The sequence below is a fragment of the Dermacentor variabilis genome, chromosome 4 (genome assembly GCF_050947875.1).
Source record: "Dermacentor variabilis isolate Ectoservices chromosome 4, ASM5094787v1, whole genome shotgun sequence".
In the NCBI taxonomy this organism is placed as follows: Eukaryota; Metazoa; Arthropoda; class Arachnida; order Ixodida; family Ixodidae; genus Dermacentor; species Dermacentor variabilis.
This window is the reverse complement of record NC_134571.1, coordinates 191823345-191839146: the sequence shown is the minus strand read 5'-3', so window position 1 is coordinate 191839146 and position 15802 is coordinate 191823345. Positions and strand designations below refer to the sequence as shown.

The 15802-nt window shown below is 47.7% G+C and overlaps 1 long non-coding RNA gene across 1 annotated transcript in view; it reads right to left on the bottom strand.

Annotated features, from left to right (window-relative positions):
* Nucleotides 1–15802, bottom strand: part of LOC142578116 (uncharacterized) — a 117710-nt gene that overhangs the window by 52311 nt on the left and 49597 nt on the right. Inside the window, exon 3 of the long non-coding RNA XR_012827174.1 lies at nucleotides 12796–12911. This is a non-coding gene — a long non-coding RNA (uncharacterized LOC142578116). The remainder of the gene's footprint in view (nucleotides 1–12795; nucleotides 12912–15802) is intronic.

Genomic DNA, 15802 nt, shown 5'->3' with positions numbered 1-15802 from the left:
CCACTCCATAACGCCATTCGGTACGCTGCTTCTTGCAGAATCTGATAATATCATCTCTCCCTAAACGTAAGGGCGCGAATGTGCATAGGCTAGCACCGTGATGTTTATCTTTCTAAATATTAAATAAAGCCTTTTACGATGACCACAAATATTATATGAGAGGGCACGCGCAGCTGGGCTTAATGCTTCCATGCGACTCCATAACGTCATTCGGTCCGCTGCATCTTGCAGAATCTGATATCATCTCTCCTTAAACGTAAAGGCGCAAATGTTCATCATAGGAGCACATTCGAGTAGACGAGTTGTAACATAATCGATGAGCCCTTTCTCGTTAATGAAATGATTGAGCAATCTTTTGTCCCTGTAGTGCGGGTTCGCCGCATAGAAGACGAAAAAAAAGTGCCCCAGAAAAATATTTCAGCCAGCGGAATGAAATTATACTTGAGCTATAGCGTGAGACTGTTGTAAAGATTAAGCGATAAAAGTGAAATTTGCGAAAAACGAGCCATTGCTCAGCAAACGATCAAAAAATATCAGAGCCCTTCCACTCTTTGAAGCAAGATAACCAGCGAAGTAGTGTATGTAGGCCTGGCAAAGAGTATCTCCGTCGCGGGTCAGCCCGGCATTGCACTATCTTTGGGATTGGCCTACGTATGGGGAGTGCTTAGCGCCTGCTTCACATCCGCCGCGTGTCGGGCCGGTATTGTACTATCTTCGGGATCGGCCCACGTATGGGGAGTGCTTAAGGCCTGCTTCACCTCCGCCGCGTGTCGGGCCGGTATTGCACAATCTTCGGGATCGGCCCACGTATGGGCAGTGCTTAACGCCTGCTTCACCTCCGCCGTGGGTGGGCCCGGCGTTGCACTATCTTCGGTTTCGGCCCACGTATGGGGAGTGCTTAACGCCTGCTTCCCCTCTGCCGCCGTGTCGGGCCGGTATTGTACTATCTTCGGGATTGGCCCATGTGTCATCATCATCATCATCAGCCTGGCTACACCCACTGCAGGGCAAAGGCCTCTCCCATACTCCTCCAACTACCCCGGTCATGTGCTAATTGTGCCCGTGTTGCTCCTGCAAAGTTCTTAATCTCATCTGTCCGCATAACTTTCTGCCGCCCCTGCTAAGTTTCCCTTCTCTTGGAATGCAGTCCATAACCATTAATGAGCATCGATTACCTTCGCTCCTCGTTACATGCCCTGCCCACGCCCATTTCTTTTTGTATTGATTTGAACTAATATGCCATTAACTTGCGTTTTTTCTCTCACCCAATCTGCTCTCTTCTTATCCATTAACGTTACACCCACCATTCTTTTTTCCATAGCTCGTTGCGTCGTCCTCAATTAAAGTACTAGAACCCTTTTCGTAAGCCTCAAGGTTTCTGCCCCGTAGTTGAGTACTGATAAGACACAGCTGTTATACACTTTTCTCTTAAGGGATAATGACAACCTGATGTTCCTGATCAGAGAATGTCTGCTAAACGCACCCAGGCCCATTGTTATTCTTCTGTATAATTAAGTCTCATGATCGCGATTCGCGGTCACTACCTGCCCCAAGTACAGGTATTACCTTACCACTTCCAGTGCCTCGCTGCCTATCGTAAACTGCTGGTTTCTTCAGAGACGATTAAACATTACTTTAGTTTTCTGCAGCATAGTTCTTAGACCCACCCTTCTGCTTTGCCAATCCATGTCAGTGAGCATGCATTGCAATTGGTCCCCTGAGTTACTAAGCAAGGCAACATCCTCTGCGAATCGCAAGTTACGAAGGTATTCTGCATTAACTCTTCTCCCCAATTCTTCCAACTGAATACCTACTGGAAACATGCTGTGAATAGCATTGGAGAGATCGTATCTCCCTGCCTGACGCCTTTCTTTATTGGGATTCTGTTGCTTTCTTTATGAAGGACTATGGTGGCTGCGGAGCCATTATGGATATCTTTCAGTATTTTTACACACTGCTCGTCTACACCCTGATTCCGTAATGACTGCATGACTGCTGAGGTTTCGACTGAATCAAACGTTTTCTCGTATTCAATGAAAGCTATATATAAGGGTTGGTTATATTCTGCACATTTCTCTTTCACCTGATTGATAGTGTGAATATGGTCTATTGTTGAGTAGCCTTTACGGACTCCTGCCTGGTCCTTTGGTTTACAGAAGTGTAAGGTGTTCCTGATTCTACTTGCGATTACCTTAGTAAACAGTTTGTAGGCAACGGACAGTAAGCTGATCGGTCTATAATTTTTCAAGTCGTTGGCGACCCCTTTCTTATGGATTAAGATTATGTTGGCGTTCTTCGAAGATTCCGGTTCGCTCAAGTTCATGAGGTATTGCGCATACAGGAAGACCAGTTTTTCTAGAACAATCTGCCCACTATCCTTCAACAAATCTGCTGTTACCTCATCCTCCCCAGCTGCCTTCCTCCTTTGCATAGCTCCTAAGGCTTTCTTTACTTCTTCCCACGTTACTTGTGGGATGTCAGATTCTTCTAAACTGTTCCCTCTTTCAATATCGCCGTGGGTGCCACTGATACTCTATAAATCTCTATAGAACTCCTCAGCCACTATCTAATCTATCTAATCTATCTAAATATATATATAAATATATATATATAAATATATCTAAACTATCTAATCCATATTATAATGACATTGCCGCCTTCGTCTCTTAGAGCATACATCTGATTGTTTCCTATTCCTAGTTTCTTCTTCACTGCTTTTAGGCTTCCCTCATTCCTGAGAGCATTCTCAATTCTATCCATATTATACTTCCTTATGTCAGCTATCTTACGCTTGCTGATTAACTTGGAATGTTCTGCCAGTTCTAGTCTAGCGGCATGGCCAGAGGCTTTCATACATTGGCGTTTCTTAATCAGATCTTTCGGCTCCTGCTATAGCTTACCGGTATCCTGTCTAAGGTACCACCAACTTCTATTGCACACTCTTTAATGATGCCCATAAATATGTCTTTCATTGCTTCAACACTAAGGCCCTCTTCCTGAGTTAAAGTCGAATAGTTGTTCTGTAGCTTGATCCAGAATTCCTCTGTTTTCCCTCTTACCGCTAACTCATTGATCGGTTTTTTATGTACCAGTTTCTTCTGTTCCCTCCTCAACTCTAAGCTAATTCGACATCTTACCATCCTATGGTCACTGCAGCGCGCCTTGCCGAAGACGTCCACACCTTGTATGATCCCAGGGTTAGCGCAGAGTATGAAGTCTATTTCATTTCTAGTCTCGCCATTCAGGCTCATCATCATCATCATCATCATCATCAGCCTGGTTACGCCCACTGCAGGGCAAAGGCCTCTCCCATACTTCTCCAACAACCCCGGTCATGTACTAATTGTGGCCATGCCGTCCCTGCAAACTTCTTAATCTCATCCGCCCACCTAACTTTCTGCCGCCCCCTGCTACGCTTCCCTTCCCTTGGGATCCAGTCCGTAACCCTTAATGACCATCGGTTATCTTCCCTCCTCATTACATGTCCTGCCCATGCCCATTTCTTTTTCTTGATTTCAACTAAGATGTCATTAACTCGCGTTTGTTCCCTCACCCAATCTGCTCTTTTCTTATCCCTTAACGTTACACCTATCATTCTTCTTTCCATAGCTCGTTGTGTCGTCCTCAATTTGGGTAGAACCCTTTTCGTAAGCCTCCAGGTTTCTGCCCCGTAGGTGAGTACTGGTAAGACACAGCTATTATATACTTTTCTCTTGAGGGATAACAGCAACCTGCTGTTCATGATTTGGGACTGCCTGCCAAACGCACTCCAGCCCATTCTTATTCTTCTGATTATTTCCGTCTCATGATCCGGATCCGCCGTCACTACCTGCCCTAAGTAGATGTATTCCCTTACGACTTCCAGTGCCTCGCTGCCTATTGTAAATTGCTGTTCTCTCCCGATACTGTTAAGCATTACTTTAGTTTTCTGCATATCAATTTTTAGACCCACTCTTCTGCTTTGCCTCTCCAGGTCAGTGAGCATGCATTGCAATTGGTCCCCTGAGTTACTAAGCAAGGCAATATCATCAGCGAATCGCAAGTTACTAAGGTATTCTCCATTAACTTTTATCCCCAATTCTTCCCAATCCAGGCCTCTGAATACCTCCTGTAAACACGCTGTGAATAGCATTAGAGATATCGTATCTCCCTGCCTGACGCCTTTCTTTATTGGGATTTTGTTGCTTGCTTTATGGAGGACTACGGTGGCTGATTCAGGCTCGTCCACGTCCAATTTCGGTTATCACGCTTGCGTTCTGCAATCTCTAGTAATAACTCTCCCCTGCTATTCCTAGAACCTATGCCACATTCCCCCACTGACTTGTCTCCAGCCTGCTTCTTGCCTATCCTGACATTGAAATCACTCAGTAGTGTAGTGTATATTGTTTTGACTTTACCCATCGCCGATTCCATGTCTTCATAGAAGCTTTCGACTTCCTGGTCATCAGGAAGTCTATGTATAGGGCCCATGGCCATGTGTAAAGCCCATGGCCATGGGCTCCGCAGTCACATGTATAGGGAGTGCTTAAGGCCTCCATCATTTCTGCCGCGGGTCCGCCCGGTATTGCACTGTCTCTGGGATCGGTTACGTATGGGGAGTTTTTTGCTTAGCACAACGACGCGAAAACTTCTTTGTATGGTAAGGGTATACAGCAGCGCTGTAAAATGCTTCCCATACAGGTACGAAGACTGCGTCACCCAAGGGTCGGCTTCGCCTCAGCAGTGGATTTTCCAAATCACTGAACTTGGTGAGGGAAGCAGAGAGAGCGATGTGGATGCAAAGAATAGGAAGAAAAACAACGCCATCGAGATGCACAAGAATGTGAGGAACGAAATTGGAAGGCAAAATATGTACGTTAACACATTGACTTGCTATTAGACATTCGAGCTGGTTGGCTAAGTTCAAAAGTTCAGATAGAGACATTTAAGGCTCCTTACGTGTGGGAATGCGAAAGCATTATAGTCGCTCTGGCTAAATGTTTCCTTTTGTGCGCGTTTCCCTTCCGCGCTAGCTTTTGCCTGCGCTTTAATTGCTCCTCCGTATGGCCAAATGAAATCGCGCCAAGCGTCTCAACTCGCTCGCTTGCCCGAGAGGAGTTCATAACTCGAAGGACCGCCCAGCGGCGGTCAGTTGCACATTGATGCTTTTTATTACGATATATACCCATTCCAGGCGTATTTCTGCCGTCGGCGTGAGGTTCCGTATAAAGTCGAAGGGCGATAAAATCGTCGCCGCGAGCCGTACGCTGTATGTGGGAGTGAAAGTGTGCGAGGGTGAGCCGGCGATCGCGGCTGAATCTCGCGCACGCGATGGCGGAAATTGGGGAGGAAGCGCGCTACCTTTCGTCACGCGCAAGGCTTCTGGTGGGTGGTGGGGTTAGGAGGGCCACGTTCTACACCGGGTGGTCCGGGCGGCCGCGCGTGCTCGGCCGGACCGCTGTATATTCAAAGCCATCTGCGACGGGTAGATAAAGTTCGCGCTGCGCTGTCTTTCGTGGGGCACTTCGCGTTGATGCGAGCGGCTGCGCCGAGGCCAATTCGCTCGCTTCTGCTGCCGCGTTTCCCACTGCAGCATTTTTACAGCAAAAAGGAGGAGTAACAACTTTATTAAAAACGCCAGTCAATGAGCGTCAGGAGACAAATGCTTCTCCCCCTTCGCCCCTAGCCGTCGGCCGGAATCCCTTGAGACACAGCAACAGCAAGGGCTTGACCGATGATGTCCTGCTGGACGTTGGGGTCTGGGCTGCGGAGCAAAGCCTCCCAGGATTCTAGAGTGTGCGAGCTATCATGCTTAGATGGACATGTCCCCACCATGGGAACCAGATTTTCTGCCTCATCACAGAATTTGTGCTTTGACATGTATACTCCTGGATGCCACTTGCTGTAGAGTACGGGGTTTGGAAAAAAGCCCGTCTGTAATTTCCTCCACATAACCTCATCTTTCTTACTCTGCTCCCGGGTAAATTTGTGGATTTAGACTGTAGTGTACTGTGACTTCCTGGTATGCGCGCATATGCTCTCTTCTGTTTATAGTTTCGGTGTTTTGGGAGCTTCCGGGGGTCGACCGGTAAGTGAGACCTCGTGCGGCCGAATGTGCCTCCTCGTTCCCTCCAAGTCCCTGGTGAGCTAGTGCCCAAACGAGCAGAACAAGCTCCCTGGGTCCTCCTTACCTGTTTAATGTACAGATGGCAGTCTCGGTCACCTTCGCCGATTCGTAATTTCTCACAGCGTTTTTGGAGTCGCTGATGACCACATTTACCCCCCTGACGGCCAAGGCTATGCCTACTTCCTCAGCTTCAACTGTCTCGACGCCACTCACTGTGCAGCACGCCACCGGTGTTCCATCTTCTCTAACCACCACGGCCGCGTGTGCCGTTTTGCGTCCGTATATAGGACGTCCTGTCGACTAGTATATCTAGCTTGTAATGCCTCGGCCCTGTCTTTTTGTCTGCCGTCGTGAAAGGCAGAGTTCATGTTTCTGGGTAGCGGAGCTATTTTTATCTTGTTCCTGATCAGTATGGGTATGTCTCTTGAGCGCACTTGTTCATGTTTGGGCTCGTAGCCTAATCTTTCCAAAATTGTCCTCCCTGTTAGAGATCCAAGTAGCCTTTCATGCTGCGTGGTAACGCCAGCATCGATCAGTTCCTCGAGAATGTTCGACACACCTAGCTTCATCGGTTTGTCGGTAGGCGTGTTCGGGGAGAGTCCGAGCGCGACCTTGACATTTTTCCTAATAATGATTTCCAGCTTGTTCCGTCCTACAGAACTGAGCTTGAGGTACGGTGCCACGTACACTGTCCTACTGATTACGAAGGCTTGTGCTAGCCTCAGGAGATTCGCCTCCTTCATCCCAGCGTGTCTGTTTGCTATTCGTCTGATAAGACCACACGTTTGATTTGAACTGCCTTCTAACCTAGCAAGCGTTTCATAATTTTTCCGGTTTGCCTGAATCATCAGCCCGAGGACGCGGTTGCTGTCGACCGCGGATATCTCTACGCCATTGACGTACAGGCGGATGCCCGCCTCGCGCTTTTGGTGAAGCCGCCGGTTTCCGGGGGACATCACGAACAGTACTTCCGACTTTTCGGTCAAACATTTAAGTCATTTGGGTTTCAGGTACCCCTCGATGATGTCAATTGCAATTTGCCGGGAGCTTTCAATTTGACGATCACTGCCCTTGTTTCTCCATAGTGTTAAGTCATCCGCGTATATGGTGTTGTTTAGATTCTCAATTTTGCCAAACAGTTCGAGGAGTCTCAACATTGCAACGTTGAAGAGGGTAGGTGATAAAACCGAGCCCTGCGGCGTCCCCACGCTACCCAGTTCAATGTTCTTTATAGATTATTCCCCTATCTTGAGAGTGGCTTTCCTGTCGGTAAGAAAGTACTTGATGTAATCGTACACTCTCTTCCCGACATTGAGTGAGTTCAATTTCTCCGAAATCGACACATACCTCACGTTTTCAAATGCCTTTGCCACATCTAACCCCACGATCACTTTCATGTCTCGTATTCGCTTGTCTTTAATTTGGCCTTTGAGCTGCGGCATCACGTCGCATGCCGACACCTGTGGTCAAAAACCGATCATAGTGTGCGGATACAGTCAATTTTCCTCTATGTACCCATTGAGCCGCGGCTGAACGACGTGCTCTGCAAGCTTAACCACGCAGAAGGTGAGCGATATAGGCCTGAGGTTCTCGAAGCCCAGTTTTTTACCCGGCTAGGGAATGAAAATGAGGTTAGCGAGTTTCCACTCCTGTGGTATCATCCCCTTCTCCCAGCACTCCTGCATGTGCGTTGCGAGGTTGGCGATTGAGCTGTCGTCTAAATTATGGAGCATTTTGCTGCTCACTATGTCCGGCCCTGCCGCTGACTTAGTCCTTAGCCGATTAATATCCGCTCTGACCTCAGCCAGGGAGATCCGGGCGTCTAATTCCAAATGCTCTACCCCTCCGTAGTCCGGGAGGGGTTCAGGTCCGGCGAGATTGATGTACCTATTCCTAACTTCTTCTAAGAGTTCCTTCTTAGTGCCATCAAATTGATGCGCCATTCTTTCCAGCTGTTTGGACGCTGACTTTGTGCTATCAGGATCTAAGAGGTGGCGAAGAAGTCGCCACGTCCCCGCGGTACTCATATTCCTCGTCATGTGATCGCAGACGTTCCACCAATTTTGCTTCGTGAGCGTCATTGCGTGCTCTTCACTTTCCTTGTTTAAAGCCGCTATCTCCCGATATTTCGAGCCCATTTCTACTGTCGAAGTCGGTCCTCCAGGCTTTTCTTTTTTCTCCGTAGATTAACTAATCTCCTGTCTACCGCTCTGTTGTCCCCCTCAGTTTCCACCGCTTCGGTGGCCTCTTTACCAATGCGCAGACGCCATCGCTCCACTCCGCAATATTAGAGATGGGAGTCGGGTCTTCCCTGAGTGCCCTGAAAAAGTCCCAATTTACAGCCTGTACCCTCCGTTTCCGGGAGGTTGCCGGGCCGCCTTCTACCACCACTTCTATGATTTTGTGATCGCGGCGTAAGTCTTCCTTTGTATTGCACCACGTGGCTTTAGTGCCGCTCCCCGTCAAGGTGAGGTCGGGTGTCGTATCACACGCGACGCTAGTTCCCTTGCTCTTAGGTTGCATCGGGTCGGTTATTAAATCCAGATTATGAATTGGTATGTCGTCCCACAATTTCCTACCTTTGATCGAAGTCTGCTTATATCTGTGGTGAGCGTTAAAGTCCCCCACAATCAACAGCAGGTTGTTCTTAATTTTACGTCGCATCGTCGCCAAGAGATCCCCGAAGTCACATTTTGTTTGTCTGGGAGAGCTGTAGAGATTTATACAAACAAGCTACCGTCTCTCTTTCTGCGCGGTATCAGTTCTACGAGAACGTTGTTGATTTGTGCACTCCCGGTGTCATGCTGCACCGCTGCGACATTTCGCCTGATTAGGGTGGCCATCTGCGTGCTTTCGCCTTCGCCTACATAGGATTTGTACCCTGACAATTTTGCCTTTCTGCCGCATTCCTCTAGTGCTATTAGCTCCGGTCGATCCCCGTTCCTCAGGAATTCCTGTAGGACCACACGCTTGCGCGTGAAGCCTCTACAGCTCCATTTCCAAACGGTGGTCTTACTGGATCTGTGAGCCATGACCGCCAACTAGCTGATTAATCTGATTTCCTAATACTTGCTGGGTGAGCTGTTCATATACCTGGTCCCTCTTCGCAGATTCTGCCTTAAGTTCTTCAGTGAGTTTATTATCCCTCTGGTGCAGTCGCTCTCAGGGATTGTTATGTCGCTGATGCAACTGCTGTGTCAGATTTTGGAACATCCCCAACATGCGTACCTCGAAGGCCTTGTGCCATTCATCCTCCTGACCAGATTTGGTGTCAAATTTTTCCTGCAGTTTCGCTATTCTATTGTCTATTACTGTCTGTATGTCCTTATTTATCATGGGCTTCTTCATTTCCTTCGCCCTCTTTTTAGCATGGGGCGGAGGCGCTATATGCTCCTCTGATCCCTCTATATTTGGCTTTTGCGACACTTGCGGTTGTTTAACAGGTGCTGTATTAGGCTTAAAGTCTATTTTAAGCTTCTAAATTTGCCTACTCATCGTCGCTAGCTGTTCTTTAAGCGTGCTATTCTCTTCCTTAATCTAAAACATTTGCTCATCGCGTTTATCCTGGGAGGCCCTGCCTGCCCAACCCGCCTTTCTGTTCGGCGACGTGGATCTCGCTGGATTGTTGATGACAACGCTGCCGGAGGTCCCCGCATTCCCGGGCCCGGCCTTCTGTTGCTTCTCCCCTTCCTGCCGTTGTGGCAGTCGTCGAAAAGAATCCGCCCTCCCTCTGGACATGATCCGCGGTCTTGACGGACTCATGGATCTGCCTTGACTCTTTTCCCATCTGCTCCTTCCTACTTCGGCCTCCCTCGCCTTTCGCTCTTCCGCCTCCAAGCGCAGCATGACCTCCCATTGCCTGCTCTTTATCGTATAAGAGGTCCTGAAAGCTTCCTTGCATTTGCCGTCCGCTGTCAAATGACCTTTGCCGCACAACTTACACTTGGGCTCATATGCGTGATCCTCAGGTGGAGGCGTCATTCCGCATCCCCGACATTGAACTTGTTCGCTGACACAACCGTCCGATCTGTGTCTTAACTCACCACGCTAGTAGCACACCTCGTAGCGTTTCTTGTAGAGCACACACTTCAGAGGTACGCCATAACATTACATCACCTGGGCAATGACACGTTTTTAAAGGTGACGATTGCCGAGCTGGAGTTGCCCATCTTCCTAACGCCAACAAGTATCGGTGGGTTCCTCGGGTTACCGAAGGCCTCTGTCAGTTCTTCTATTGTCAATCTCGGGTCGATGCCGTGCACTACACCCCGCCCATTGTCTTCGTGCGGCACAAGGTACGCCGTGACTTCGTAGTCCTTTTCTTCGATCTTGATAGACTTAATCTTGGTCACCTTCCAGACAGTGTCCATGCCTGGGGTGCTGAAAATCAGGGTGCCTTGCTTGTCGTTAACTATCAGCACGTCCTTTTCTTGCCCCTTAACCCATAGAATTTGCGCGGCCATGCGCACCGCCGCACTCAACCTGGTAGTCGGAACTTTTGCGAGCGCCAGCCCATTCTTCGGCCCAAGGACGAACTTGTAGTCGGTCGCCGGTAATGGCGGAAGGTGCGACGCAATTGAACGCTCCGCGATCTTTTGCCCCAGCTTCTTATACGCGGCGTTCGCCGCTGCCGCCTTGCCTTTCCCGAACGCGGTTCCGCTTTCCGCCCGCTTGCCGTTGTTTTGGCTTTCTCGCCGTTCGCCTTTCGCAAGGGCCTACAGCTCCTTGACATGTTTTCCCACTTTTGTGATCCAATCCGCTGTTGTCGTTTGTTCGGGGGTAATTTCTGTACCCTCTACGGTCACCTCCATGGCCATCGTGCCTCCACAGCGGGGTTCCGAAGCGGGCGCCGGGGGCTTCGGCTGCCGCCGAACCGCCGCGTTTGTTCAACGCTAGCTAGGTGGGAGACGCGGTCGACATAAAAAAAAGTCCACTTGCAGTCATAAAATTGCAATCCAGGTAATCCTCAGGACTTCCGATAGGCGATCACATCACTTATTTCTATGAATCGGCACTGTTTCCACCAGACAAAGCAACTTTCCACGGAGCCGACTTGAACCACGTCCGCACTCCCTGGCCCCCTGGCAGCCTCCTCCTTTGACAGCGAGTTTCCGCGGCTATCCAGCGAGATGTGTTCATGTTGGCTTGTGCGTGGGTGTCATCATGCTTGTTAATTTATTTAGAATGCCTGTTTTTACGAATTTATACGGCCGATAAAACTGTTATCCCTACTTCGTATAGCTGTCCACTAATTTGTTACCGCAATTGATGCTTCGCGTTTCGGGCGAAACTGCGACTTCTTTATATGATACACTTATTTTATACACTCGTGACGTGGTGCCTCGTACCCGTTGGCTGCGCCGTCAGGTGCCACTCTCTAGGCCAAATGTTTAGTCTAGGCACTCTACACACTCTAGGCCACATGTTTAGTCAGCCAGACGGCTGCGACGTGACGTGCGCAGGGACGCACGCACTAAGCACATATTTAGCCAACCATAACTATGGAGCCGCCGGGGCGTTGGGCAAGCGTGCTCTTCTCACAGCCCTGACGCCCAGATTCGATTCCCACCCATACCAAAATTTACCTAATATTCTTTTCAAAGGCACTAATTTTCTTTGTTTACACGAACGTCCCTGACATATTTCACAGTCCGAGTATGCTTATGTGGTTTACTTTTTGCCGTCGGCATTTTTGGCAAAATCATTCGGTCACGCCGCCGACTACAACGTCGGATTTTTGAGCAATGGGGCATATGATGCTTTCGCATTAAAACATAGCGTAGCAAATACTCGCAACTAGATGAGGGATGTGGTTGCTGCAGCAAAATTCCGGAGACCACTTAGCATATCCTAATGGCATACGAAGGGATTCGCCAAGTGCGACCCGTACGTAACGCACAACTTCCAGAAGCGCTTGTATTTAAAGTGGACAGAAGCATCAACCGGTGAACAGTCGACATAAGCATGAAATGTTTAGAGTATTGGTGGAACAAACTCAGGGACGAGATTGATGTGCCCAGATCCGTTATAGTAGGTAGCGGCACAAGGCAAAAAAGCTTTGAGGAAGAGACAAAAGATTGAGTAGATGTGTGCAAAATGCTCTAATGAAGAGCATGTATGCCATGCATTATTACCTCATGCCGACTAGGTGACTATTTGTCATCGCCACGTTTCACAAGGATAAAAGGAAAACCAATAAATCTTCATCATAAAAGCGCGAGAGGGAAGTCTGGTTGCCGCATGAGGCGTTTCTCAGATTTCGCAGGCACCAGCGCACCATGGATTTCAATGCCAACCCATGCTTCGTGGCGACGGTGCCAGACGAGTGTTCCGAGGGAAGTGCGAAAGTCGAGTCTCGCTACATTACAAGCCTCATAGACAAGGCGTTTCGACGGTGGCAATACGTTGTGCCACTATATCGATTCAGTGCTAAGGCATCACCGTCGACTCGACAGTCACACAGGGTGCACTCGACAGTCATCGTGCGATGCCTGGCGAATATTTCACGCGCATTTAACCTTAAACATCTAGGTTCGACCGCTTGCTCACGCCAACTTTCCAGCGATTATCTTTAGGAGTATCAAGATAATAAGTTAGTATTTTAAATATTAATATAAATTTAACCCTTATGGAATACACAAGGTCAAACCTCATCTTAGCAGATGGAAGAAGTGGGCGAGTTGACGTACGAATAGTGATAGAATGATGTCCTTGCTGCATCTCGACATTCCAGTTCGATACGTCCATATCCGGGCGACGAAATATTTCATCGAAAGACAGCTGTGCAGAAAGCGGTGATTCTTGCCTGTAATAAGAAATTAATCAGCTGTTATAAACGTGAGATATGTAAACGTTGTGCCATTGAATTTCATGCAAGGCCAGTTCAATTGTGCAGCAAATTCGTGGTGATGCTAGCTCTATGATCTGTCAGAATAAAGAACGTCGGTGGCTAATTATGGAAGCGGCACTGAAGAATGCGGATTTAACCTACTGTGAGAATTAGCTTAAGGAAGCTTCTTTAGGATATCGCAGCAAGCTCTTCGGGCTTGTAATTAGTCAATTTTACTATTCATTTGCATACATTTTAAAAGGCGAGAATACAACCAAGTTGGACGCTCTTTCACTGGGAAACGCCCCGTTCAACGCAAGTGATGATGATGAATGGTTATAACTTGTGCAAAAAAAAAACATTGGCGAGATATAGTTTAATAGTAGCGCTTATAATGATGAATGCTATGTTAATAACGCATAATAAATAAATATGACTGTGTACAGTACCGTAGCTAAGTTGTGAAGTAATCAGTGCCTCAAATTATAACCCAAAATTAAATGGCGTTATTATTCCGATGCGTATTTCTTCTACATAGCCTACAAGGCCGCACACAATGAATACAACAAGACGGCCCTGTCGTTTGTGTTCTTCTTCTTGAGTCCTGGTCTTCCGCGCCTTGCCTTTACTAACAACAAGGCATTTGCGAGCACTTACAACGCACATCGAGGTGTAATGGGAATAAAATACCACTTTAAATAAAGACTACTCGCTCGTCTTCTCAGTATAATGAAGGGTGTGACGATGTATAACACACAAATTGTTATCTAATATGGCGAATTGTTATAGGTGCAACTGGGTACACTCAACGAAAGAAAAATATGCCAAATATTGAACTTTCCTACACATTATGTACATATCTTTGTCCGATTAAGATCACTTGAAAAAATCGACTTATTTATTACGACATCTTACCACCAAATTTAGTATTGCCGACGCCATAGCGTTTTCCGCTTTTATCATAGAAACAGCAAAGAAATTCATTACACAACTAAGCGGTAGCTCATCGAACGGACGAGTCCATGGTGGAATGATGAGTGCAATAATGCACGGGAAAAAAATAAGGCGTGGAGCACATTTCGCGGACCCCAAACTGCAGAAACTCCGATCGAATTTAAAGATATTAGGTCACAGGGAAGGCGAAACCGACGCCAAGCTACGAGGGCAAGCTGGGAGACGTTCTTGTCTGGCATTATTTCATACAAACAGAAGCCAAAGTACGGAACGGCATAAGGAGGCTTAAGGGACAACAAATTCATCCATTACCGCTGGTTGATCAAGCAGGAAACAAGTTTTAAGGCCAAACGGACGCTCTTTGTGAACACTTCGAGCGTGTGTCTAGCTCCACTCACTATTTGAATAACCTTGTGAAATATAAAGCCACAGAAGAATGTAAGCTACTAAACCAGAAATGTAGCTCAAACGAGCATTGCCGAACTTATAGCTTCCTTGATAGTATGTCAGAGCTTTGCACTGGTTCTTGATAGAAAAATGTGCGATATGATTAAGCACCTGCACTGTGACACGCAAACCACACCACTCACTTTTCTCTGCTATCTGGGCTGCTGGGTATATTTCATTTAAATGGAAAGGACCTATTGTTATCCCAGTTTTGAAGCACGGTAAGTAAACTTTATTGCTGACCAGCTACCGTTCTATAGCACTTACGAGCTGCCTTTGTAAGCTTTTTGCGAACATGATCAATCGTCGTCTCGTGCATTTCCTAGAGTGCAACAAAATGTTTGACCCACTTCACTGTGGCATTAGGGAAGGCCGATCTACAATCAACCATCCCGTGCGTATCGAAGAAAACATACATGACGCATTTTTGCACAAGCAGTACTAGTGTGTATTTCTTGATTTGGCAGATTTACGACAGGACATGGCGGTACGGTGTATTACGAGACCTGTAGCATATGGGCATTCAAGGCAAAGTGCTTAACACTATAGAAAACTACCTGTCCAACCGCAATTTCCGAGTCAGAATCGGGAATATATTATCCCGTCCATTTACACAAGAGACTGATATACCTGAAGGAGGCGTGCTCTCCTGCACGCTCTTCACTTTGTTAAAATGACTTCGCTCCGTGCATCGCTAACTCCTGTAGTTATGTATTCTGCATATGTAGAGGATGTACGATTGGCCTTGAAATTTGTAACCGCGCACTTTGTGAACGACAGCTACAGCAAGGCCTAAATAAAGTGTGTAAATCGGCAGAAGAAAACGGATTTTAACTTAACCCTCAGAGTAGTTCCTGTTATTTTCACAAGAAAGCAAGTAGTAGTTCCGCATCCCAGCATAGAAGTGTCTGCGCAACGAATACTTATAAATAAGGAAAATAAGTTTTTAGCCATCGTGCTTGTGCGAAACCGACTTTCATACCACATATTGACCGGTGCTGCATGTAGACATGTAGACGACAATGTGGATATGTAGTTTTACGGACTCGATGTAGTGCGACTGGGAGAATTCAGAGTCTTTGTTCGGGTGGTTTTTCAACGGGCAATTCCGATGTCTGGTTCGCGTTGAACCGCGACACGGCTGCAGCTGCGGGGTACACAATCCTATCTGATGCTGCGGACTCCTCCTGGGAGTCGCTCATCCAGCCCGTCTCCAATTACACCTCCTGTGCTTCGCCTTAGTCGGTGGCTTCTAGACCTTGCTCCCGAGCTCTACCCCTTACAGGAACGTTCGTCCGGGCGCTGTCTACATCTACCAATGGCGACCACCAGCCCGCCACAGGTTCCACAAGACAGCTCTACTCGCAGTGCATCCAAGGTAACCGTCCTGCAACCACTGGTTCCCGATCGCTTTTATGGTGGTGCACATGAACACGTTGCAGACTTGCTTGACCAGTACGAAGGTG